Here is a 24,377-nt window from a genome sequence, read left to right on the forward strand (position 1 = left end):
TATTCACAGAAGTGGCAGAAGCAGAAAACCCTTGTATACTGGGGGATTTTAATGTATCTTTTATCTCCTACTCCTTTTTTATGGCCTACTCCTGCACCTATTTTCTAGGTTTCTATATTTCTATCTCAGATGGACATTTCAGCCCAGATAACCTTAAGGATGATGGGCTAGAACCTCTACTTTTTAGGCATGCTTAACACCCACTTAATGCCCATTTTACCGCTGAAATGATGTCTAACGCCCATATATCACCCATTTTGGTACAAAATGGAAACTGACAGACTTTTTTAGGAGATTTATCGCTGAGGCTTATTTTCCCAATGTGCTTAACACTGGGGAAAAATATTCCAGCCTGCCTACTTATTTTGGGCGGAATCAGCAGAATGGGCGAAATCAGCGCCCATAATATCAGCCAGCTTTACTTTCCGCACAAAATTAACGGCGAGATTCAATTTGAACGCCCGCCCACTGTTTTTTGTCGCAAAGAGCATATTTATCCAAACTAGCGGCCATGGAGATCGGCCAATGTCAATTTCACCACCTCGCACACATATCGCCACAATATCGCTCGCTCATAAAACTGCCCACAAAAAGTGGAACTAACCGGAATGATTGCCAGCGATGTGGCTGGCATTTGTTAAATCCCACTCTTATGTGAGGAGCTGATATCGGAAAGATTTGACTGAAAGAGCACTGATGTGAGTGACCACGCTGACACACTGCTGTGTGTGTGCAGTTCAAACATCAATGGTGCCCATCACCTTGGTGCCAGTTAAAGTTTACGTTGATTGATGTTCAGTTGTATTTAACCCTTTCACGGTAAGGAATCACCAGTGTGTAACGGTTCAGCTATCTGAGACAATGCGCAACAAGGTTATGCTCAATAACAAAAGTTTAATACCAACATTGATCTGAAATCATAAGTATCACAGCCAATAACACCCAACCCTCGCCCACACCCCACTTTTCCCACAATATACATAAATCACATGTTCAACATGTCCATCAACACAGAATACAAAGGCAAAGCAGGAGCGTGGTCCCCAGCCCCCATACATTGCAACAAATTGCATACACCCAGATGGAGATATAACACAGCCATCACCTGCACACATACACCTCGCTTTCCTTCTCCCCTCTCCTTCTCCCCATCTCTTCCCCTCCTCGCTCCACGGTGCCTGGCCGAGGAGCTCCTCAGGCGGTGCCTCATTGGGGGGGGATGAAGGCAGATGTGTTGGTTGGATGGGGATGGGAGCAGGGGGTGCCGAGCGGGCAACATTCTCTGATGCAGAAGCAGGATCTTGGTCCTTGCTCTCATCTGTCGTTCGCAGTGGTGGTGCAGAACCTAGGGGTGGAGTGCCACGCTTGGGGACCACTGGGAGGCCTGTGGCAGCAGTGTTCCTGGCTATCGCATCCAGGGACTATGCCATGCATGGAATGTACTCGGTCATGGTGGCCAGCTGTCGGGATATGCCCCCCAATGCTTTGATGAGCTGGTCACCAATGTCTACAGTCCTCCTGGACAACTCTACCATCTCTCTGCTCTCATGTCGTGCTCGTGGAACAGACCTGCCACGTCCACGAGACCTCCGCGGGGTCGGCACCGTCCTGGGGACATATAGGGTGCCCTATGGAGAGGTGCTTGGGGCCGGTACCTCCAGAGTGGAGGCAGGAATGACCGGAGGACCACTAGATGGCCTTGGGATGGAATGGCTTCTGGAGCATGGCGATGCAGGTTCTTCGAAGTCTGTGCTCTCATCCGTGGAGAACAGACCCAGCGGATTGACGGACGAGAATCGGAGCTCCTCAGCACCAGATGTAGTAGGATCGTCCACTGACTCCTGCCCCGCGCCCCCACCTTCTGGCCTCTGTGGTCCTGCCTAGGACTGTGCTGTTGGCTGAGCTGCAAAACACAAATGCGGTTATTAGAGGAGAAGGGGGTGCTAGGGTCACAAGGTGAGTCCAGCACTACACACAGCATATGCACGACAAAAGCACCACCGCTCTCAAAATCATCACAGACATCACATTTCATGACCACCAATACATTGTGCATTGCAGTGATTTTCATTAGGCCAGCATTATTTCTATGATACTTTTAGAAATCATCTATCGTATATGATTGTTCAGATATGAGTGGGTGTGGCATTTATTGACTTTACACCACGCAATGGTGTAAGCTTTACTCACATGGCATCACTTCAGGGTCTGCAGATGCGTCCATGGCTGTCCGGGGGTGCTTCCCCACGAGTGAGAGCACTCGCTCTTCCATCTCTGTGATGTTGTTGGGGACTGGTGGCCCCTCACCCGTTTGCCTCTGCACAGACCTCATCATCGATAGCTTCTTCTGTAAAAGATGGCAGAACAACATGGTATGAGATTATTGCGTGATATTATTGCTAGGTACTGTCACAGAGACTGATACAACACATAACCAACAGATGTGATCATGATTATTATGATTATCACTCTTTACCTAAAGATGTACACCGTGACCGCAGGCTTTGATAAAACATTCCCGGTTAAAGTGCAAGTCCTCACATCTGCTGATAGTTACTCATGACTGTTACAAATCAAATTATAAAAATACATAAGTACATGTAAATCAATGTAATGCGTATCTCACAAGGTCGCTCCATCGTTTGCGGCATTGATTGCCCTCACGCACCTCGTTGGTCGTCGACAAGACCACGTCTGCTATAAGAACATAAGAACATAAGAATTAGGAACAGGAGCCCCTCGAGCCTGCTCCACCATTCAACAAGATCATGGCTGATCTGGCCGTGGACTCAGCTCCACTTACCCGCCCGCTCCCTGTAACCCTTAATTCACTTATTGGTTAAAAATTTATCTATCTGTGATTTGAATACATTCAATGAGCTAGCCTCAACTGCTTCCTTGGGCAGAGAATTCCACAGATTCACAACCCTCTGGGAGAAGAAATTCCTTCTCAACTCGGTTTTAAATTGGCTCCCCCATATTTTGAGGCTGTGCCTCCTAGTTCTAGTCTCCCCGACCAGTGAAAACAACCTCTCTGCCTCTATCTTGTCTATCCCTTTCATTATTTTAAATGTTTCTAGAAGATCACCCCTCATCCTTCTGAACTCCAACGAGTAAAGACCCAGTCTACTCAATCTATCATCATAAGGTAACCCCCTCATCTCCGGAATCAGCCCAGTGAATCGTCTCTGTACCCCCTCCAAAGCTAGCACATCCCTCCCTAAGTAAGGTGACCAAAACTGCACACAGTACTCCAGGTGCGGCCTCACCAATACAGTTGCAGCAGGACCTCCCTGCTTTTGTACTCCGTCCCTCTCGCAATGAAGGCCAACATTCCATTCGCTTTCCTGGTTACCTGCTGCACCTGCAAACTAACTTTTTGAGATTCATGCACAAGGACCCCCAGGTCCCTCTGCACCGCAGCATGTTGTAATTTCTCCCCATTCAAATAATATTCCCCTTTACTGTTTTTTTTTCCAAGGTGGATGACCTTACATTTTCTGACATTGTATTCCATCTGCCAAACCTTAGCCCATTCGCTTAACCTATCTAAGTCTCTTTGCAGCCTCTCTGTGTCCTCTACACAACCCGCTTTCCCACTAATCTTTGTGTCATCTGCAAACTCTGTTACACTACACTCCGTCCCCTCTTCCAGGTCATCTATGTACATTGTAAACAGTCCATATCCTCTGGTAGGCCTTTGGGGTGAGCTTCCCACGCCCTCCCTGTGTCAAATCACCCCAATGTAACTCGACCTCCTGCAGGAGGCTCGTCCGAGAACCTCCTGTCTCTTCAATGTGCTCCTCTCCCACCTCACTGCTCTCTCCAGCGTCAGTCTCCCCAGCGTGCTGTGATGCCTCCTCCTCTCTCTCCATTATAGGGCAAATTCGGTCAAATATGTGGCTGGTAACAGCTACTTTTTGTTTGCCTACTTGCTGTGAAGCTCTAAAGTCTCCCTTCTTCCTCCCAAAGCAGCCACACCACATCCAGCCACACCTTCAGTCCCTCTGAGCTCCCTCTCTCTCTGTCTCCTCTTCTGCACATGTCATGGTGACCCTTGACCTCCAGAATCATGGGAATCGAGCGTTGCCATGTCGTTGCTAAGGACGGCCACACTTTGCGGCAGAAGGTCAGAAAAATTTAACGCGACCGCCCCTTTGATATCACTCGCGGTAATGCCCATTTTCAAAACTGTAAGCTAGGTGTTTTGAGAATGGGCGAGAAGCCAGCGATCTGAAAACCCTTTTTTACTGCCCACACCGGAAATAACGCCCATTTTTGGGCGATAAGCACAAAAGTGAAGTTTCTAGCCCGATAACTCCAGAGAGATGTTTGTAAAAATGAAGACAAATTTAAATTTGAGAGACTTATGGAGGGTTTGAAACCCCATAAAAAGGGTGTTCTCCAAAAGAGGTTGTGTGGGTGATGTTTTAAAACAGAGCCGAGTAGATTTTGTGTTAATGTGGGAAGGGTTAAGTTCTGAGGTGACGGAGATTTATTATAAAAAAGTATTTTTTAGTGACCACTTGGCTTTGGTTCTTAAAATTAGGAACAGCAGAGTTAAAATCGCTCCGGTGTGTGGATTTTAAATAATCAGTACCTGAAAGAAATTGCTTTTAATGAAGGGATTTAAAATATAATAAAGAATGCTCGGAAGGAACCTTTATTCTTGAAAGAAAAAAGAGTTTGGTGGAACAATTTCAAATATGAGGTAAAAGTTTTTTCGGTACATTATGGGAAAGAAAGAGCAACAGCTAACCGGCGTCAAGGTGAGATTATAAACATAAGGTTTACAGGTATCTGTAAAGCAGTTGACGGAGAGGATAAGGGAGCAAAGACTAAGTAGAAAGTTTTAAAGGAAGAGTGGGAATTATTGCAAGCTGAAAAATGCAAGGGGGCAATTTTCCGTGCAAAGGCTAAAGATGCATTGGAGGGAGAATGATGCACTAGATATTTTCCAGAGCAAGAGAAGTTGCAACAAAGGTTGTTTCGAATAACTCCACAAGACTGAGTACTGTAAGGTTAAACTGATGTGACCTTAGTCTCTTTAATACAACTCCAGAGTGCCAAAGCAGCATGGCAGACAACCTTTTATACTCCCTTGCACGAGGTGTGCAGGTGACCCTTGGGCCTCCAACAGTTGCGCCCTCTGGTGGCAAGTCTTACACAGTTACAATGTTTACATACATAATATCACTCCCCCCAAAGTCTTTGATACAAGTTATTTACAAGTTGAGGCTGTCCGGGGCCCTTCGCTCCCTGTTGAACGTCTGAGTTCAAACTCTGGCATGGGTGAGTTGGTCGGACCATTGCTGCACTGCGGTGTGGCAGGTCTGACAGGACTGTTGGGAATGGTGGGTTCATCCTCTTGATTGACAGCGAGGTCGATTGCTGATTGGGTGTGTGTTGGTGGATCGATGATGGTGATGTCCTCTTCAGGTTGTTCCTGGTTGTCAGTGAACCGCAGTTTGGTCTGATACAAATGCCTTCTGCACATTTGTCCATTACATAGTTTGACAATAAACACTCTATTCCCCTCCTTGGCCAAGACAGTGCCAGCAACCCAGTTGGGACCATGACGGTAATTAAGGACAAACACAGGGTCGTTAACATCAATGTCACGCGATACAGCCGCGCGATCGTGGTACATGTTTTACCGGTGACGCCGGGTTTCCACATGATCATTTAGATCCAGGTGGACTAGGGAGAGCCTGGTTTTGAGTGCTCTCTTCATTAATAATTCTGCAGTGGGAACCCCGGTAAGTGAGTGGGGTCGCGTCTGGTAGCTGAGCAGAACCCGAGATAAATGAGTCTGCAGGGAGCCGTCCGTCACGTGTTTCAAGCTCTGCTTGATTGTTTGGACTTCCCATTCCGCTTTTCCGTTGGATGCGGGCTTAAATGGGGCAGACCTGACATGCGGGTCATAAACTGATTGAATTCCGAGCTGATGAAACACGGTCCATTGTCACTGACAAGGACGTTGGGCAAGCCATGGGTGGCGAACATGGCCCGGAGGCTTTCAATGGTGGCAGTGGATGTGCAGGATGACATGATTACACATTCAAACTATTTAGAGTAAGCGTCCACTACTACTAAGAACATCTTTCCTAGAAGGGGGCCAGCGAAATCTACATGGATCCTGGACCACGGTTTGGAGGGCCATGACCACAGACTCAATGGAGCCTCCCTTGGTGCATTGCTCAACTGTGAGCAAGTGTTGCACTGGTGTACGCATGACTCTAAGTCTGAGTCAATGCCGGGCCACCAAACGAGCAACCTGGCGATAGCCTTCATCATGACTATGCCTGGGTTGGTACGGTGTAGGTCGCATATAAACATTTCCCTGCCTTTTTTTGGCAAAACCACGCAATTACCCCATAAGAGACAATCCGACTGGATGGACATTTCATCTTTGCGTTGGTGAAACGGCTTAATTTCATCTTGCATTTCCCCGGGAACAGCCGACCAGCTCCCATTGAGGACGCAACTTTTTACAAGTGATATCACAGGATCCTGGCTGGTCCAGGCCCTGATCTGGTGAGCAGTGACTGGTGACCCCTTGCTCTCAAAAGCATTCATGACCAGAAGCAAGTCTGTGGGCTGCGCCATTTCCACCCCAGTAGTGGGCAATGGTAGCCGACTGAGGGCATCAGCACAGTTTTCTGTTCCTGGACTGTGGCCGATAACATAGCCATAGGCGGACAATGTTAGTGCCCATCTTTGGATGCAGGATGAAGCATTGGTGTTTATACCTTTGCTTTCTGAAAACAGTGAAATGAGCGGTTTGTGCTCAAACTGGAGTCCAAATAGGTATTGCTGCATTTTCTTACCCCCATATACACATGCTAACGCCTCTTTCTCGACCATACTGTAGGCTCTTTCAGCTTTAGATAGACTTCTAGACACATATGCAACCGGTTGCAGTTTGCCTGGTTGCTTTGCTGTAACACACAGCTGACCCCGTACAAAGATGCATCACAAGCTAGCACTAAACGTTTACACGGGTCATACAGTACAAGTAACTTATCAGAACATAATAGGTTTCTGGCTTTCTTAAAGGCTGTCTCTTGAGATTTACCCCGAACCCAGTTGCCACCCTTACGTAGCAACATGTGCAACGGTCCCAGCAAAGTGTTCAACCCGGGTAGAAAGTTACCCAAATAGTTGAGGAGTCCCAGGAACGAACGCAGCTCCGTCACATTCTGTGGTCTGGGTGCATTCTTGATGGCCTCCGTCTTTGAGTCCGTGGGTCTGATGCCGTCTGCTGCAATCTTTCTCCCCAAAAATTCGACCTCTGGCACCAGGAAAACACACTTGAAGTGTTTCAGCCTCAGTCCCACTCTGTCCAGTCGACTTAGAACCTCTACCAGGTTGTGCAGGTGTTTGATGGTGTCACGACCGGTGATCAGATGTCGTCTTGAAACACAACGGTCGCGGAACCGATTTCAGCAGACTCTCCATGTTCCTCTGCAAAATGGCAGCAGCCGAGTGAATCCCAAAAGGGCACCTGTGGTATATAAACAGTCCTTTGTGTGTGTTGATGCACGTCAATCTTTTCTTTTCGAAGATTCAGCCAGCTCCTGTGCCATGTAAGCGGAGGTTAGATCCAAATGGGTGAACGATTTCCCCCCTGCTAACGTTGCGAACATGTCATCCACCTTGGGTAGTGGATACTGGTCTTGTAATGAGACTTGGTTGATTGTTACCTTGTAGTCTCTGCAGATTCTGACCGTGCCATCGCTTTTCAACACCGCTGGCCCACTTGTTGAACTCAACTGGCGATATGATTCCCTCTCGTTGAAGTCTGTCCAGTTCGATCTCGACTTTCTCCCTCATCATATATGGAACCACTCGAGCCTTGTGATGAACAGGCCGTGCATCAGGCACCTGTGAAGTTGCCGATGCCTGGTTCAAATAGAGACGGAAATTTGCTCAGCACTTGAGTGCACCGAAGATAATGCTTTGATGTCATCCCAGTTCCATCGAATCTTTCCTAGCCAGCTTCTGCCGAACAGCGTTGGGCCATCACCTGGTACAATCCACAGTGATAAGTCATGCACAGCTCCATCATACGATACCTTCACTGCCGCACTGCCAATGATTGGTAAGAGCTCTTTGGTGTAAGTACACAGCTTTGTATAAATGGGGCTCAGTTTGGGCCTTTGTTCATTGTTGCCCCACAGTTTCTCAAAAGCCTTCTGGCTCATAATTGACTGACTCGCCCCCCATGTCCAACTCCATGGAAACTGGAATGCCATTTAATTTGACTTTCAGCATTATAGGAGGGCTCTTGGTGGTGAAGGTGTATACCCCATACACTTCTACCTCGGCCTTGGGTTGAGTTGCCTCTCTTACTCGTTCTGCATGATCCACTTCGGATCAACCATCTTCTGCCGACTATGCCCCCCACGTGGTGAGTCGCAGCACGTTTGCACATTCGCTGAAGGTGCCCCATTGTTTCGTAGCCTTTGCACACGTAGTGCTTGAATCAACATTGATCGGCTCTATGATTACCCCCACAGCGCCAACATGGTGTTAATAGATTCGCATTCACGCCTCACGGTGGACTCTGAGTCATCCTAGGTCTTGCAGGCTACAGACGTGTAGGCCCTGCCATGTACAGTTCTGCCTGCTAACGGCGTTATTTTATGCACAGTACTTCCCGATGAGCTTCGATGCTGAGAAGATATCAGTTGAGTATTATCATTCATGACATGAAAGCCTGGGCTATCGTGATGGCCTTGTTCAGGTCTGGGGATTCGGCAGACAGCAGCTTGCGAAGAATGACCTCGTGGCCGATTCTAAGCATGAAAAAGTCCCGCAGCATTTCCCCCAAATATCCAGCAAAATTGCAAGGTCCTGCAAGGCGTCCTAGGTTGGCGACATAGCTCGCCACGTCCTGGCCCTCAGAGCGATGGTGCGTATAGAAGCAATATCTGGCCATTAAGATGCTCTCCTTCGGCTTGACGTGTTCCCGAACCAGCGTACACAACTCTGTATATGTCTTTTCCGTTGGTTTCGTCGGTGCTACCAGATGCTTGATGAGGCCGTATGTTGTAGACCCACAAATGGTGAGGAGTATTGCCCTGTGCTTGATTGCTTTATTGTCCGCATCCAGCTCATTGGCCACGAAGTACTGGTCGAGACGTTCAACGAAGGCTTCCCAATCATCACCCTCTACAAATCGCTCAAGAATACCAACGGCAGCCATAAACATAGAAACATAGAAACATAGAAACATAGAAAATAGGTGCAGGAGTAGGCCATTCGGTCCTTCGAGCCTGCACCACCATTCAATATGATCATGGCTGATCATGCAACTTCAGTGCCCCATTCCTGCTTTCTCTCCATACCCCTTGATCCCTTTAGCCGTAAGGGCCATATCTAACTCCCTCTTGAATATATCCAGTGAATTGGCCTCAACAACTTTCTGTGGTAGAGAATTCCACAGGTTCACAATTCTCTGAGTGAAGAAGTTTCTCCTCGTCTCAGTCCTAAATGGCTTACCCCTTATACTTAGACTGTGACTCCTGGCTCTGGACTTCCCCAACATCGGGAATATTCTTCCTGCATCTAACCTGTCCAAGCCCGCAGAATTTTATATATTTCTATGAAATCTCCTCTCATTCTTCTAAATTCCAGTGAATATAAGCCTAGTCGATCCAGTCTTTTTTCATATGTCAGTCCTGCCATCCCGGGAATCAGTCTGGTGAACCTTCACTGCACTCCCTCAATGGCAAGAATGTCCTTCTTCAGATTAGGAGACCAAAACTGTACACAATATTCAAGGTGTGGTCTCACCAAGGCCCTGTACAACTGCAATAAGACCTCCATGCTCCTATACTCAAATCCTCTCATGCCATTTGTCTTTTTCACCGCCTGCTGTACCTGCATGCCTACCTTCAATGACTGATGTACCTTGACACCCAAGTCTCATTGCACCTCCCCTTTTCCTATTCTGTCATCATTCAGATAATATTCTGTCTTCCTGTTTTTGCCACTGAAGTGGATAATCTCACATTTCCACATTATACTGCAAATGCCATGCATTTGCCCACTCACCTAATCTGTCCAAGTCACCCTGCAACCTCTTAGCATCCTCCTCACAGCTCACACTGCCACCCAGCTTAGTGTCATCTGCAAACTTGGAAATATTACATTCAATTCCTTCGTCTAAATCATTAATGTATATTGTAAATAGCTGGGGTCCCAGCACTGAACCTTGCGGTACTCCACTAGTCACTGCCTGCCATTCTGAAAAGGATCCGTTTATTCCTACTCTTTGCTTCCTGTCGGCCAACCAGTTCTCTATCCACTTCAATACATTATCCCCAATACCATGTGCTTTAATTTTGCACACTAATCTCTTGTGTGGGACCTTGTCAAAAGCCTTTTGAAAGTCCAAATACACCACATCCACTGGTTCTCCCTTGTCCATTCTACTAGTTACATCCTCAAAAAATTCTAGAAGATTTGTCAAGCATGATTTCCCTTTCATAAATCCATGCTGAGTTGGACCGATCCTGTCACTGCTTTCCAAATGCGCAGCTATTACATCTTTAATAATTGCTTCCAACATTTTCCTACTACCGATGTCAGGCGAACCAGTTGATAATTCCTTGTTTTCTCTCTCCCTCCTTTTTAAAAAATGGGGTTACATTAGCTATCCTCCAATCTATAGGAACTGATCCAGAGTCTAAAGAATGTTGGAAAATGATCACCAATGCATCCACTATTTCTAGTGCCATTTCCTTAAGTACTCTGGGATGCAGACTGTTATGTATGTAAGCCTGTAAATACCATGTCTAACCACCAGAGGGCTTATCCCCTGGAGTCCCAAGGTATCCCACAATCTTACATAGTCACACCTTACTTTGAGCTTGCAGTGCCTAGTCTGACTCTTTATTCAAGACGTAACAACTGGCGATGAGATACAAATGATGAACCCCACTGCAACAACGCAGAGAACTGTGGGCATCCTGGAGAAATTTTTGGAGGGAGATGATTGGGAAACTTTCGTGGAACAACTCGACCAATACTTCGTGGCCAATGAGCTGGAAGGAGAAGTGAATGCTGCCAAACAAAGGGCGATCCTCCTCACCGTTTGCAGGGCACCAACGTTTGGTCTCATGAAAAATTTGCTCACTCCAGCAAAACCCGCAGACAAGTCGTACGATGAGTTGTGCACACTGGTCCGGGAGCATCTAAACCTGAAGGAAAGCGTTCTGATGGCGAGGTAACGGTTCTACACGTACAAGCGGTCTGAAGGCCAGGAAGTGGCGAGCTACATCGCCGAGCTAAGGCGCCTTGCAGGACATTGCGAATTTGAAGGATACTTGGAGCACATGCTCAGGGACTTTGTACTTGGCATTGGCCATGAAGCAATACTTCGCAAACTTTTGACTGTAGAGACTCCAACCTTGAAGAAACCCATAGCGATAGCCCAGGCGTTCATTTCCACCAGTGACAATACCAAACAAATTTCTCAGCACACGAGTGCTTCTGCAAGTACTGTGAACAAAGTAACGTTGTTTTCAAATCGAAATGTACATGGCAGGACTTACACGCCTGCAGCTGCACTTCCACAGATGACTCAGAGTCCACCTTCAAGGGTGGTGAATACAAAGCCATTAACACCTTGTTGGTGCTGCGGGGGTGATCATCGTTTCCATTCATGCATCTTCAAAGGATACGTTTGCAAGGGCTGTGGAACAGTGGGACACCTCCAACGCATGTGCAGGCGTGCTGCAAACCCTGTTAATCCTGCAAACCACCATGTTGCAGAGGAGGACAGATCCACGGTGGATCACGACGAACCAGAGCCTCAGATCGAGGATGCAGAGGTATATGGGGTGCACACATTTACCACAAAGTGTCCCCTGATAATGCTGAAGGTTGAATTAAATGGACTCCCGGTGTCCATGGAGCTGGACACGGGCGCAAGCCAGTCCATAATGAGCAAAAAGACTTTCGACAAATTGTGATGCAGCAAGGCCTCAAGGCCAGTCCTGACTCCCATTCATACTAAACTGAGAACGTACACAAAGGAACTGATTCCCATAATCGGCAGTGCTACCGTAAAGGTCTCCTACGATGGAGCGGTGAATAACTTACCACTCTGGGTGGTACCGGGCGATGTCCAGCAGGAGCTGGCTGGGAAAGATACGCTGGAACTGGGACGATGTCCGAGCACTTTCGTCTGTCAACGACACCTCATGTGCCCAGGTCCTAAGCAAGTTCCCCTCGCTGTTCGAACCAGGCATCGGGAAGTTTCAAGCAGCAAAAGTTCAGATCCATTTGATTTCAGGGGCACAACCCATCCATCACAAGGTGAGAGCGGTACCTTACATACTGAGAGAGAGGGTGGAGATCGAACTGGGCAGGCTGCAACGAGAGGGCATCATTTCGCCGATCGAATTCAATGAAGGGGTCAGTCTGATTGTTCCAGTCCTCAAGGGAGACGGCACCGTCAGAATCTGTGGTGATTACAAATCGTTTCTCACTGCAGGATCAATACCTGCTACCAAAGGCAGACGACCTATTTGCGACGGTGGCGGGAAGGAAAACGTTCACGAAGCTGGACTTAACCTTGGCCTACATGATGCAGGAGCTGGAGGAATCTTCGAAAGGCCTCACCTGCATCAACACGCAGAAAGGTCTTTTTGTTTACAACAGATGCCCATTTGGGATTCGATCGGCCGCGGCGATATTCCAGAGGAACATGGAAAGCTTGCTGAAGTCGGTCCCGTGCACTGTGATCTTCCGGGACGACATCTTGGTTTCAGGTCGGGACACCGTCAAGCACCTGCAGAACCTGGAGGAGGTTCTTAGTCGGTTTAATCATGTGGGGCTCAGGCTAAAATGCTCAAAGTGCATTTTCCTGACGCCTGAAGTGGACTTCCTGGGGAGAAGAATCGCGGCGGACGGCATAAGCCCACGGATTCGAAGACGGAGGCAATCAAGAACGTGACCACAGAACGTGACGGAGCTACGGTCGTTTCTAGGATTCCTGAACTATTTTGGTAACTTCTTATCGGGTCTTAGCACATTGTTAGAACCCCTGCACTCTTTACTGCGTAAGGGAGATGAATGGGTATGGGGTAAAAGCCAAGAAAATGCCTTTTAGAAAGCTAGGAAGCTGTTATGTTCAAACAAATTGCTTGTATTGTACGATCCATGTAAACGTTTGGTACTAGCATGAGCTGCGTCGTCGTACGGGGTCGGGTGTGTCTTGCAACAAGCAAATGAATTTGGGAAATTGCAACCGGTTACTTATGCATCCAGAGGTCTGTCTAAGGCTGAGAGGGCCTACAGTATGATCGAAAAAGAAGCGTTAGTGTGTGTTTACGGAGTAAAGAAAATGCATCAATATCTGTTTGGGCTCAAATTTGAATTGGAAACCGACTTATATCCCTCTTTTCTGAAAGCAGGGGGATCAATACAAATGCATCGGCCCGCATCCAGAGATGAGCCCTCACGTTGTCCGCATACAACTATGCCATCCGCCACAGGCCAGGCACAGAAAACTGTGCCGATGCTCTCAGTAGACTGCCATTGCCCACCACCAGGGTGGAGATGGCACAGCCTGCAGATTTAGATATGATAATGGAAGCATTCGAGAGTGAGCAATCACCTGTTACCGCCCGACAGATTAGAACATGGACGAGCCAGGACCCCTTAGTGTCCTTAGTAAAAAACTGTGTGCTCCACGGAAGTTGGTCTAGTGTCCCGTTAGAGATACAGGAAGAAATAAAGCCGTACCAATGGCACAAAGATGAAATGTCTATACAGGCAGACTGCCTCCTATGGGGTAATTGGGTAGTGGTGCCAAAAAAGGGCAGGGTCAATTTCATCAGTGATCTCCACAGTATCCATCCAGGCATTGTAATGATGAAAGCGATAGCCAGATTCCATGCGTGGTGGCCCGGTATCGATGCAGACTTAGAGTCCTGTGTGCACAAATGTAATACATGTTCACAGTTAAGCAATGCTCCCAGGGTGACGCCACTAAGATTATGGTCCTGGTCCTCCAAACCGTGGTCCAGGGTCCATGTCGACTATGCAGGCCCATTCTTGGGAAAGATGTTCTTAGTGGTTGTAAATGCATACTTCAAATGGATTGAATGTGTGATAATGTTGGCAAGCATGTTCGCTGCCACCATTGAAAGCCTACGGGCCATATTTGCCACACACGGCCTGCCTGATGTCCTTGTGAGTGACAATGGGCCGTGCTTTACCAGTGCCGAGTTCAAGGAGTTCATGACCCGCAATGGGATCAAACATGACACACCTGCTCCGTTTAAACCAGCGTCCAATGGTCAGGCAGAACGAACAGTTCAAACAATCAAGCAGAGCTTGAAAAGGGTAACTGAAGGCTCACTGCAGACTCGCTTATCCCGAGTCCTGCTTAATTACCGCACAAGACCCCACTCGCTCACTGGGGTCCCTCCCGCTGAAATGCTCATGAAAAGGGCACTTAAGACAAGGCTCTCGTTAGTCCACCCTGATCGACACGAACAGGTAGAGAGCAGGTGGCTTCAACAGAATACATATCATGATCGCGCAAATGTGTCACGCGAAATTGAGATAAATGATCCTGTATTTGTGTTGAACTATGGACAAGGTCCCACGTGGCTTCATGGCACTGTTTAGGCCAAAGAGGGGAGTAAAAAACATAGAAACATAGAAAATAGGTGCAGGAATAGGCCATTCGGCCCTTTGAGCCTGCACCACCATTCAATGAGATCATGGCTGATCATTCCCTCAGTACCCCTTTCCTGCTTTCTCTCCATACCCCTTGATTCCCTTAGCCATAAGGGCCATATCTAACTCCCCCTTGAATATCTCCAATAAACTGGAATCAACAACTCTCTGTGGCAGGAAATTCCACAGGTTAGCAACTCTCTGAGTGAAGAAGTTTCTCCTCATCTCAGTCCTAAATGGCCTACCCCTTATCCTAAGACTATGTCCCCTGCTTCTTCCCACATCTAACCTGTCCAATCCCGTCAGAATCTTATATGTTTCTATGAGATCCCCTCTCATCCTTCTAAACTCCAGTGAATAAAGGCCCAGTTGATCCAGTCTCTCCTCATATAACAGCCCAGCCATCCCTGGAATCAGTCTGGTGAACCTTCGCTGCACTCCCTCAATAGCAAGAACGTCGTTCCTCAGATTAGGAAACCAAAACTGAACACAATATTCCAGGTGGAACCTCACTAAGGCCCTGTACAACTGCAGTAAGACCTCCCTGTTCCTGTACTCAAATCTCCTAGCTATGAAGGCCAACATAGCATTTGCCTTCTTCACCGCCTGCTGTACCTGCATGCCCACTTTCAATGACTGATCTATCATGACACCCAGGTCTCGTTGCACCTCCCCTTTTCCTAATCTGCCGCCATTCAGATAATATTCTGCCTCTGTGTTTTTGACCCCAAAATGGATAACCTCACATTTATCCACATTATACTGCATCTGCCATGCATTTGCCCACTCACCTAACCTGTCCAAGTCACCCTGCAGCCTCTTAGCGTCCTCCTCACAGCTCACACCGCCATCCAGTTTAGTTTCATCCGCAAACTTAGCAGGGTGTTTCTGGTCAAACTTTCAAATGGACTCACCTGTAGGAAACACTTGGACCAAACCAAACTCAGATTTACAGACTATCCAGAACAACCCACAATAGACTCCACCTTCTTCGACCCTCCAACACACACACAAGTGGCAACCGACCCTGCAGTTGACCATGAAGCAGAACTCATCACCCGCAGAAGCCCAGCAGGACTCACCACCCCCAGCAGCCCAGAAAGGCCAGCTGCGTAGCAACCCAGCGAGGGCCCAACAAAAGACTCACCAAAACCAGCATTTTCACCGAGCTGATCAACCAGGGAAAGGAAGGCCCCAGATTGACTCACATTGTAAATAGTTACACTATTGACTTTGGGGGGGGGGGGGGGGAGGAGTGTTGTTATGTATGTAAAGCTGTCTAACCACCAGAGAGCTTATCCCCTGGTATTCCAAGTGATCCCATAATCCCTTGGGAGCACCTGTTTATAAGGAGGCCTCACAGGCTGGAGAGGCATTCTGAGATCTGTAATAAAGGACTACGGTCACACCTTACTTTGAGCTTGCAGTACTTAATCTGACTCTTTATTCGACATAACACAGACTATCAGGCCCTGAAGATTTATCGGCCTTCAATCCCATCAATTTCCCTAACACAATTTCCTGACTAATAAGGATTTCCTTCAGTGCCTCCTTCTCGTTAGACCCTTGGTCCCCTAGTATTTCCAGAAGGTTATTTGTGTCTTCCTTAGTGAAGACAGAACCAAAGTATTTGTTCAATTGGTCTGCCATTTCTTTGTTCCCCATGTTAACAATGTGAAAGTTCTTGATCTGTTACTCGTTGCCAATTGTTATGTTTAGAATAACTCCACAAGACTGAGTACTGTAAGCTTAAACTGATGTGACCTTAGTCTCTTTAATAAAACTCCAGAGTGCCAAAGCAGCATGGCAGACAACCTTTTATACTCACTTGCATAAGGTGTGCAGGTGACCTCTAGGCCTCCAACAGGTGCGCCCTTTGGTGGCAAGTCTTACATAGTTATAATGTTTACATACATAACAATGGTTATCGTTAATTGGAAAGTTGAAGGTTGGGGAAAAGATCATTAATTAAAGTGTGGAGATTATGGAAGCGACTAGTAGCTTTTATCAAGAGTTATATACAAAAGAAGACATTTCCAAATTTGGCGATGGAGAAGGTTATTGAAGAGGGTTTAAAGGAGGATGAGAGAAGCATGTGTGACAAAGAAGTAGGATTAGCGGAAATAAAAGTAGCAATAAGTACAGAATTTTACAAAGAATGTTTAGAGATTTGAAGTCCATTGGTCTTAGAGGTTTTTAAGGTGATTAAAACTGAGGGAAGCCTGGCCCCATCTATGAGGAGAGGTATCATAAGCTTAGCTTATAAAAATAAAAGGGGTAGAAGGGATCTGAAGAATTGGAGGCCCATCACATTATTAAATGTGGATTATAAGATCTCGGAGAGGGTTATGGCATATGAAGGAGGTAATGCCGCAAATAGTTTCGCCCTTTCAGTCCTATGGAGTCATAGGCCGGGACATTGCTGACTCTGTGGTCTCTATCCGAGATGTGATAGAATTCATGGAAGAAAATGGGAGGTAAGCTTATGTGCTAAAGATGGATCAAGAGAAAGCCTTTAATAGAGTCTCTCATAAGTTTTTATTGATGGTTTTGGAAGCATTTGGTTTTGGGGAAAATTTCATTGAGTGGATAAGAATTTTTTGTTCAAACACATTTAGCTGTGTTAAATATAATGTTTATTTTATCCAAGTATTTTCAATACAGAGATCAGTGAGACAGGGTTGTCCCCTGTCCCCATTGTTGTACACAATGGTAGCAGAACCATTTGGTTACATGATGCGAAAGGAACAAGGCGTGGTCAGGATTGCGGTTCCCAGTTGCGGGCAGGTGTTGGTAATGCACCAATATGCAGATGACATGACCTTAACTTTGGACTTCCAGAAGGCATTTGACAAGGTGCCATATAAAAGGTTACTGCACAAAATAAAAGTTCACAGGGTTGGGGGTAATATATTAGCATGGATAGAGGATTGGCTAACAGAGAACAGAGTCAGGATAAATGGTTCATACTCTGGTTGGCAATCAGTAACCAGTGGGGTGCCGCGGGGATCAGTGCTGGGACCCCAAATATTTACAATCTATATTAACGACTTGGAAGAAGGGACTGAGTGTAACGTAGCCAAGTTTGCTGACAATACAAAGATGGAAGGAAAAGCAATGTGTGAGGAGGACACAAAAAATCTGCAAAAGGACATAGACAGGCTAAGTGAGTGGGCAAAAATTTGGCAGATGGAGTATAATGTTGGAAAGTGTGAGGTCATGCACTTTAGCAGAAAAAACTCAAAGAGCAAGTTATTATTTAAATGGAGAAAGATTGCAAAGTGCCGCAGTACAGCGGGACCTGGGGGTACTTGTGCATGAAACACAAAAGGATAGTATGCAGGTACAGCAAGTGATCAGGAAGGCCAATGGTATCTTGGCCTTTATTGCAAAGGGGATGGAGTATACCTTGCTACAGCTATACAGGGTATTGGTGAGGCCACACCTGGAATACTGCGTGCAGTTTTGGTTTCCATATTTACGAAAGGATATACTTGCTTTGGAGGCAGTTCAGAGAAGGTTCACTAGGTTGGTTCCGGGGATGACTTTTGAGGAAAGGTTGAGTAGGTTGGGCCTCTACTCATTGGAATTCAGAATAATGAGAGGTGATCTTATCGAAACATATAAGAGTATGAGGGGGCTTGACAAGGTGGATCAGGAGAGGATGTTTCCACTGATGGGGGAGACTAGAACTAGAGGGCATGATCTTAGAATAAGGGGCCACCCATTTAAAATAGAGATGAGGAGAAATTTCTTCGCTCAGAGGGTTGTAAATCTGTGGAATTCGTTGCCTCAGAGAGTTGTGGAATCTGGGACTTTGAATACATTTAAGACAGAAATAGAGAGTTTCGTAAACGATAAGGGAATAAGGGGTTATGGGGAGCGGGCGGGGAAGTGGAGCTGAGTCCATCAGTAAACATCTGTAAAACAAAGGTCCTCCACCAGCCTGCCCCTGCCCCCGAGTCATCGAGATCCACGGCGCGGCCCTGGACAACGTGGACTACTTTCCCTACCTCGGGAGCCTGTTATCAACAAGGGCAGACATCGATGACGAGATTCAACACCGCCTCCAGTGCGTCAGCGCAGCCTTCAGTGTGATACCCGCCCTCCTGTATGGCTCAGAGACATGGACTATATACAGCAGACATCTCAAGTCGCTGGAGAAATACCACCAACGATGTCTCCGCAAGATCCTGCAAATCCCCTGGGAGGACAGACGCACCAATGTTAGCGACCTCGATCAGGCCAACATCTCAAACATTGAAGCACTGACCATGCTGGGCAGGCCACATTGTTCACATGCCTGACACAAGATTCCCAAAGCAAGCGCTCTATTCGGAACTTCTACACGACAAGCAAGCCCAAGGTGGGCAGAGGAAATGTTTCAAGGACACCTTCAAAACCTCCTTGATAAAATGCAACATCCCCACCGACATCTGGGAGTCCCTGGTCAAAGACCGCCCTAAGTGGAGCAAGTGCATCCGGGAGGGCGCTGAGCACCTCGAGTCTCGTCGCCGAGAGCATGCAGAAATTAAGCGCAGGCAGCGGAAGAAGTATGCGGCAAACCAGTCCCACCCACCCTTTCCACCAATGACTGTCTGTCCTACCTGTGATAGAGACTGTAATTCCCGTATTGGACTGTTCAGTCACCTAAGAACTCATTTTTAGAGTGGAAGCAAGTCGTTCCGTGATTTTGAGGGACTGTCTTGAATATTGTGAACAGTTTTGGTCTCCTAATCTGAGGAAGGACATTCTTGCTATTAAGGGAGTGCAGCGAAGGTTCACCAGACTGATTCCTGGGATGGCAGGACTGACATTTGAAGAAAGACTGAATCGACTAGGCTTATATTCACTGGAATTTAGAACAATGAGAGGGGATCTCATAGAAACATATAAAATTCTGATGGGAATGGACAGGTTAGATGCAAGAAGAATGTTCCCGATGTTGGGGAAGTCCAGAACCAGGGGTCATAGTCTAAGGATAAGGGGTAAGCCATTTAGGACTGAGATGAGGAGAAACTTCTTCACTCAGAGAATTGTGAACCTGTGGAATTCTCCACCACAGAAAGTTGTTGAGGCCAATTTGTTAGATATATTCAAAAGAGAGTTAGATGTGGTCCTTACGGCTAAAGGGATCAAGGGGTATGGAGAGAAAACAGGAATGGGGTACTGAAGTTGCATGATCAGCCTTGGTCATATTGAATGGTGGTACAGGCTCGAAGGGCTGAATGGCCTACTCCTGCACCTATTTTCTATGTTTCTATGTTTCTATGATGAGTTGGTTTTCCTGGTGACGTCTCTGTGCTGTATTGGTCATCTCGATGAACACAATGGTAGACTATTTCTGTAAATGAGCAGTTCTCGAAGTGCTAACTGTTTGTTGTGTTCTTGACTGCTCCTTCATTGAAAGAGTCCAGAGGTGTTACATTTGGCCTGTAGACCTCATTGTCAATCCAGACATACCGGCTTCATGGACAAAAGGTGTTTTTCCACAAATCACACAAAGTTCCAAATGAAAAGGCCTCTGCCTTTCATGGCGTCAGCATTTGCTGAGACTGGTCCCATGGCAACCTGCTAAAAGTCCTTTTTAAAATCCAAATGTTCAAACTCCATTTGAAAAGCAGCCCATGTGCATCTCCATTTTAAAAGGGTGCAGATCCATTTTAAAAATCCAAAAATCCTTCCGGCACATACACACACTGATGTTGGCACCGGCCAAATCCTACAATGGTACTTATTGACGGTAGAGGATATTCCTGAGTGGATGGAAAAGTGTATCCGAGAGGCTTGTGTAAAGTTTTTATGGGAATGGAAACCAGCCTTGGTTGCTTACAATACCATCATTGGAAAGTGAAATCAAGGAGGACTCAATTTTCCAGATATTGATTTGAAGAAAAAAATTCTTTAGAATTAAATTAAATTAAATTTCTTCAGAAGTTAAATACAAGTTTTTGGGAGAGTTGTTTCCAGCATTTTTTTTAAATTAAGTGGGATAGGAGGACAGGGAATATTTTATATGGAATACAACAATATGTTTTTGAAATCAATCAAACCTCTCCTTAGGTTTTATAAGGGGGTTGTAGACACGGGCCCAATTCTTTAAAAGTGTGCCGTTTATGCCCAAAGGTGCGAAGGAATTTTTAGAAGAGCCCTTATTTTTGAACAGGTGGATCAACATTGAAGGAGAGATATTCTTTAATCAAGCTTTTATAAAAGCTGGTATTATATATGTGAAAGATGTATTATATGAGGTAATTCCAGGTTGGTTGCCGGAAGCGGTAGTGAGGGACATGGTTTGGGAGGAGGATCAGGAGGTAGAAGAAAAAGCAATTAAGATCATGTATGAGAAGATTGTGAGGGCAATGCCACAGGATTGGATGGAAGAAATAGATACACAAATCTCCAAAGCTTTCTGCTGAAGGGGAGGAGTTGGTCCAATTTGACAACTGTAATAATCGAGATTTCTATGGGGTATTTAGAGAATGGAGATTTAAGACACCTGCTGGTCAGGAGTTTTGGCAGAATATATACCCACAACAGGATTTGGAAGGGAGTGTGGGCGAATTTTAAATGTCCAGAGTGGATTGAACTGGGTTTCAAATTAGCTCATAATCGGATTTTTACCATGATAGTCTTATGTAAGATTGTGCGAATAGAGGGGGCAATGTACCCAGTGTGTGGGACGTGGGATGAGACACTGTCCCATTTGCTGGTGTTAAAGGATTTTAAGAACTATGTTCGACAGTTGTGTGAGGTTTTCATGCTGGGTGAGGACCAAAGAGCAAGAATGGGAATCCCGTGGGACTCAATTTTGAGATGGGGATTACAGGAGAGTCTGCCCAAGTCTAGTGGAGCGGCAATTAATTTAATCTTCAGTTTGGCTAGATTTGTGATTGTGCAAAGAAGGAATACTCTATTTTTTAAGGGGAGGAGAATAAACCTAAATGAGTATTTTAAATATAAACTAAAAGATTATAAGGCTCTGTGGATGTTTTATTCAGAAAAGAATTTAAAGATAGTATTTTATAATCAATTTGCAAAGTACAATAGATTATTATATATTACAAGAGACAAATTAAACTTCAGGTTTTGATGTTAATATGTGTTGGAGGAACGGCTGTGCAGAGGGGTGGAATGGATTTGTATGATACAATGGAATGATCACGATGTTGTAAATGTTCTTGATGTTCAATAACTCTTGCCTCTGAGGCAGAAGGTTGTGGGTTCACATCCCACTCCAGAGAGCACAAAAATCTAGGACACTCCAGTGCAGTGCTGAGGGAGTGTGGCCCTCCTGTATGGCTCAGAGACATGGACCATGTACAGTAGACACCTCAAGTCCCACCCACCCTTACTCTCAACGACTATCTATCCCACCTGTGACAGGGACTGTGACTCTCGTATTGGACTGTTCAGCCATCTAAGGACTCATTTTAAGAGTGGAAGCAAGTCTTCCTCGATTCCGAGGGACTGCCTATGATGATGATGCTGAGGGTGTGCTGCACTGTCAGAGGTGCGGTTGCTTGGATGCGACACTAAACCTCTCAGATGGACCTAAAAGATCACATGACACTATTTCAGAAAAGAGCAGGGGAGTTATCCCAGATGTCCTGACCAATAGTTATCCCTGGTGTCCTGGCCAATATTTATCCCTTAATCAACGTGACAAAAACAGATTATCTGGTCATTATCACATTGCTGCTTGTGGGAGCTTGCTGTGCACAAATTGGCTTCCACGTTTCTGACATTACAACAGTGACTACACATCAAAAGTACCTCATTGGCTTTAAAGCACTTTGGGATGTCCTGAGGTTGTGAAAGGTGCTATAGAAATGCAATTTTTATTTTATTAATTATGGGAGTAGTTTCTGGGGAGCGAAGAGATTGAAGGAAAAAATTAAGTAATTAAAAATGGGAAGGAGGGAGACTGTTTCTGAAAAAAACCTAATATTTTTCACCTTGAACTTTTTTGCATCAGTTTGTGAAACATAATGCCCATCAAACCTCGTGCACTGAGACTGGCTGCTACATGGTGAGCAGGGCGATTCTCAGCATGTTTTCTGCCTCCCTGCTGCAGATTCTTGCTGCCACTATATTGAATTCATCGATTCCATGCTGAGGCAGTGGAGCAGACATTGAGGTTGTCAACCCTCCAGATTGCCCTGGGATCACCAGGAATTGAAGATTTATGCCCAGGTCACTGCAACTCCGGGAGAAAATCATAATGGCATTAAAAAAAAAGTGTTTTCTAATTAATTTTCTTTCAACATTTTCATTTATTAGTTGTAAAGATATTGCAGAGTGGAGTGAGGGCGGGGGTTGGGAGGCAGGGGTGGTTGGTGATGGTGGGAGGGCTGGAGCGTCTGTTTCACTAACAGTCAGGATTAATCCAATTGGCTACCAAAGAGGCCCTATCTGATGGCTGTGGGAAGGCAGTAAGCCTGGAGAATGGACCAATGGCGCAGTGCGGTGGGGGGGGGGGGGAGGGTCATGTATTGGCATCTCCAGGAATAGGCCCAACCAGAGTTGCCAACCTCTAAAAAAGCAGCAAGTGCTGGGGCCTGGGATAGTAATGGGAAACTCCATGACTATACATAGGATGACAAAGCTTCTATCAGCCAGAGCAGGTCAAAGCTCATTGCTTTTGAGAATAATGGACTGATTGCAGAAAGCAAAATCAAGCAGCGAGGGAAGGGATTCTTTGCTTCTGGACAGAAATCCATCAGGACAGGACTTCTACCTGTCCCTTTGTATCTGCCCTAGTCCCAGCCCATTTATCCTGGATGGGAACTCATTGGATATGCATGGCAGGCTCGCAGTGTGGCTCCTGCCATCACGCGGTAGCTTGCCAGGTTGAGAGAGGGAAGTCCAGCCATGCTGCCGAGGTCATCAGAGGTGAATAGAAAGAAACAGCACAGGAGGAGGCCATTCGGCCCATCGTGTCTATGCCGGCTCTTTGTTAGAGCTAGCCAATTAGCCCCACTCCGTGCTCTGACCCCATAGCCCTGCAAATTCTTTCCCTTCAAGTATTTACCCAACTGTCCTTTGAAAGTTATTATTGAATCTGCTTCCACCGCCCTTTCAGGCAGTGCATTCCAGATCATAACAACTCGCTGTGTAAAATAACGTTTCCTCGTGTTGCCTCTGGTTCTTTTGCCAATCACCTTAAATCTGAAGGACGTTATAGGGGCAGAAGTGCACTGAAGATTGGAAGGAACACGCCTACAGGAGGCCTCGGCCAAGACTGAGACCCACAGCAGGTAAATCTTTTGGGCCCAATGGAGGAAGAGGAGGTCTCTCCATCGAAGGGAACCCTGGGCCTTTACCACTGTTTCCCAGCGTCTACTGAGCTTCAACATGGTGGCCCCGGGAAACCCCATCAGAGAGCCAGGCCCTGCTCCCCCACTGCCATTGGACAAGGTCAGGGGTAGCCAATGGTGGTACTGGCAAGGAAGGCAGAGGAAAATCCCATTCGGGGCGGTGAGCCGGCAATCGGGGCTCACCATCAGAATTTTCCAACATTGTCCGAGCGGGATGGTGGAGGAGAATTCAAGCCTCAAAGGCCTTCAGAAATACTCGAGATCAACTGGACAAATAAAATGATGAAGAGAGTAATCAGAGCAGGACAAAGCAACAGGCAACAAACCAACTTACCGAGTGAAAGCACCTCTGCT

General features: G+C 46.4%; 1 protein-coding gene across 3 annotated transcripts in view; it reads right to left on the reverse strand.

The window, feature by feature from the left end:
* Positions 1 to 966: 966 nt before the first annotated feature.
* Positions 967 to 24,377, reverse strand: part of sertad2b (SERTA domain containing 2b) — a 138,420-nt gene continuing 115,009 nt past the window's right edge. Inside the window, exons 2-4 of one of the 3 annotated variants that reach the window (XR_011594937.1) lie at positions 2,627 to 2,694; positions 2,191 to 2,347; positions 967 to 1,903 (exon numbers count right to left, since the gene is read on the reverse strand). The gene's annotated coding sequence lies outside the window, so the exon portion shown is untranslated. Of the gene's footprint in view, positions 1,904 to 2,190; positions 2,348 to 2,598; positions 2,698 to 24,377 lie in introns of all 3 variants that reach the window. The other 2 variants (XR_011594936.1, XR_011594935.1) reach the window with 2 other exon arrangements.

Source organism: Pristiophorus japonicus, chromosome 9 (assembly GCF_044704955.1).
Source record: "Pristiophorus japonicus isolate sPriJap1 chromosome 9, sPriJap1.hap1, whole genome shotgun sequence".
NCBI lineage: Eukaryota > Metazoa > Chordata > Chondrichthyes > Pristiophoridae > Pristiophorus > Pristiophorus japonicus.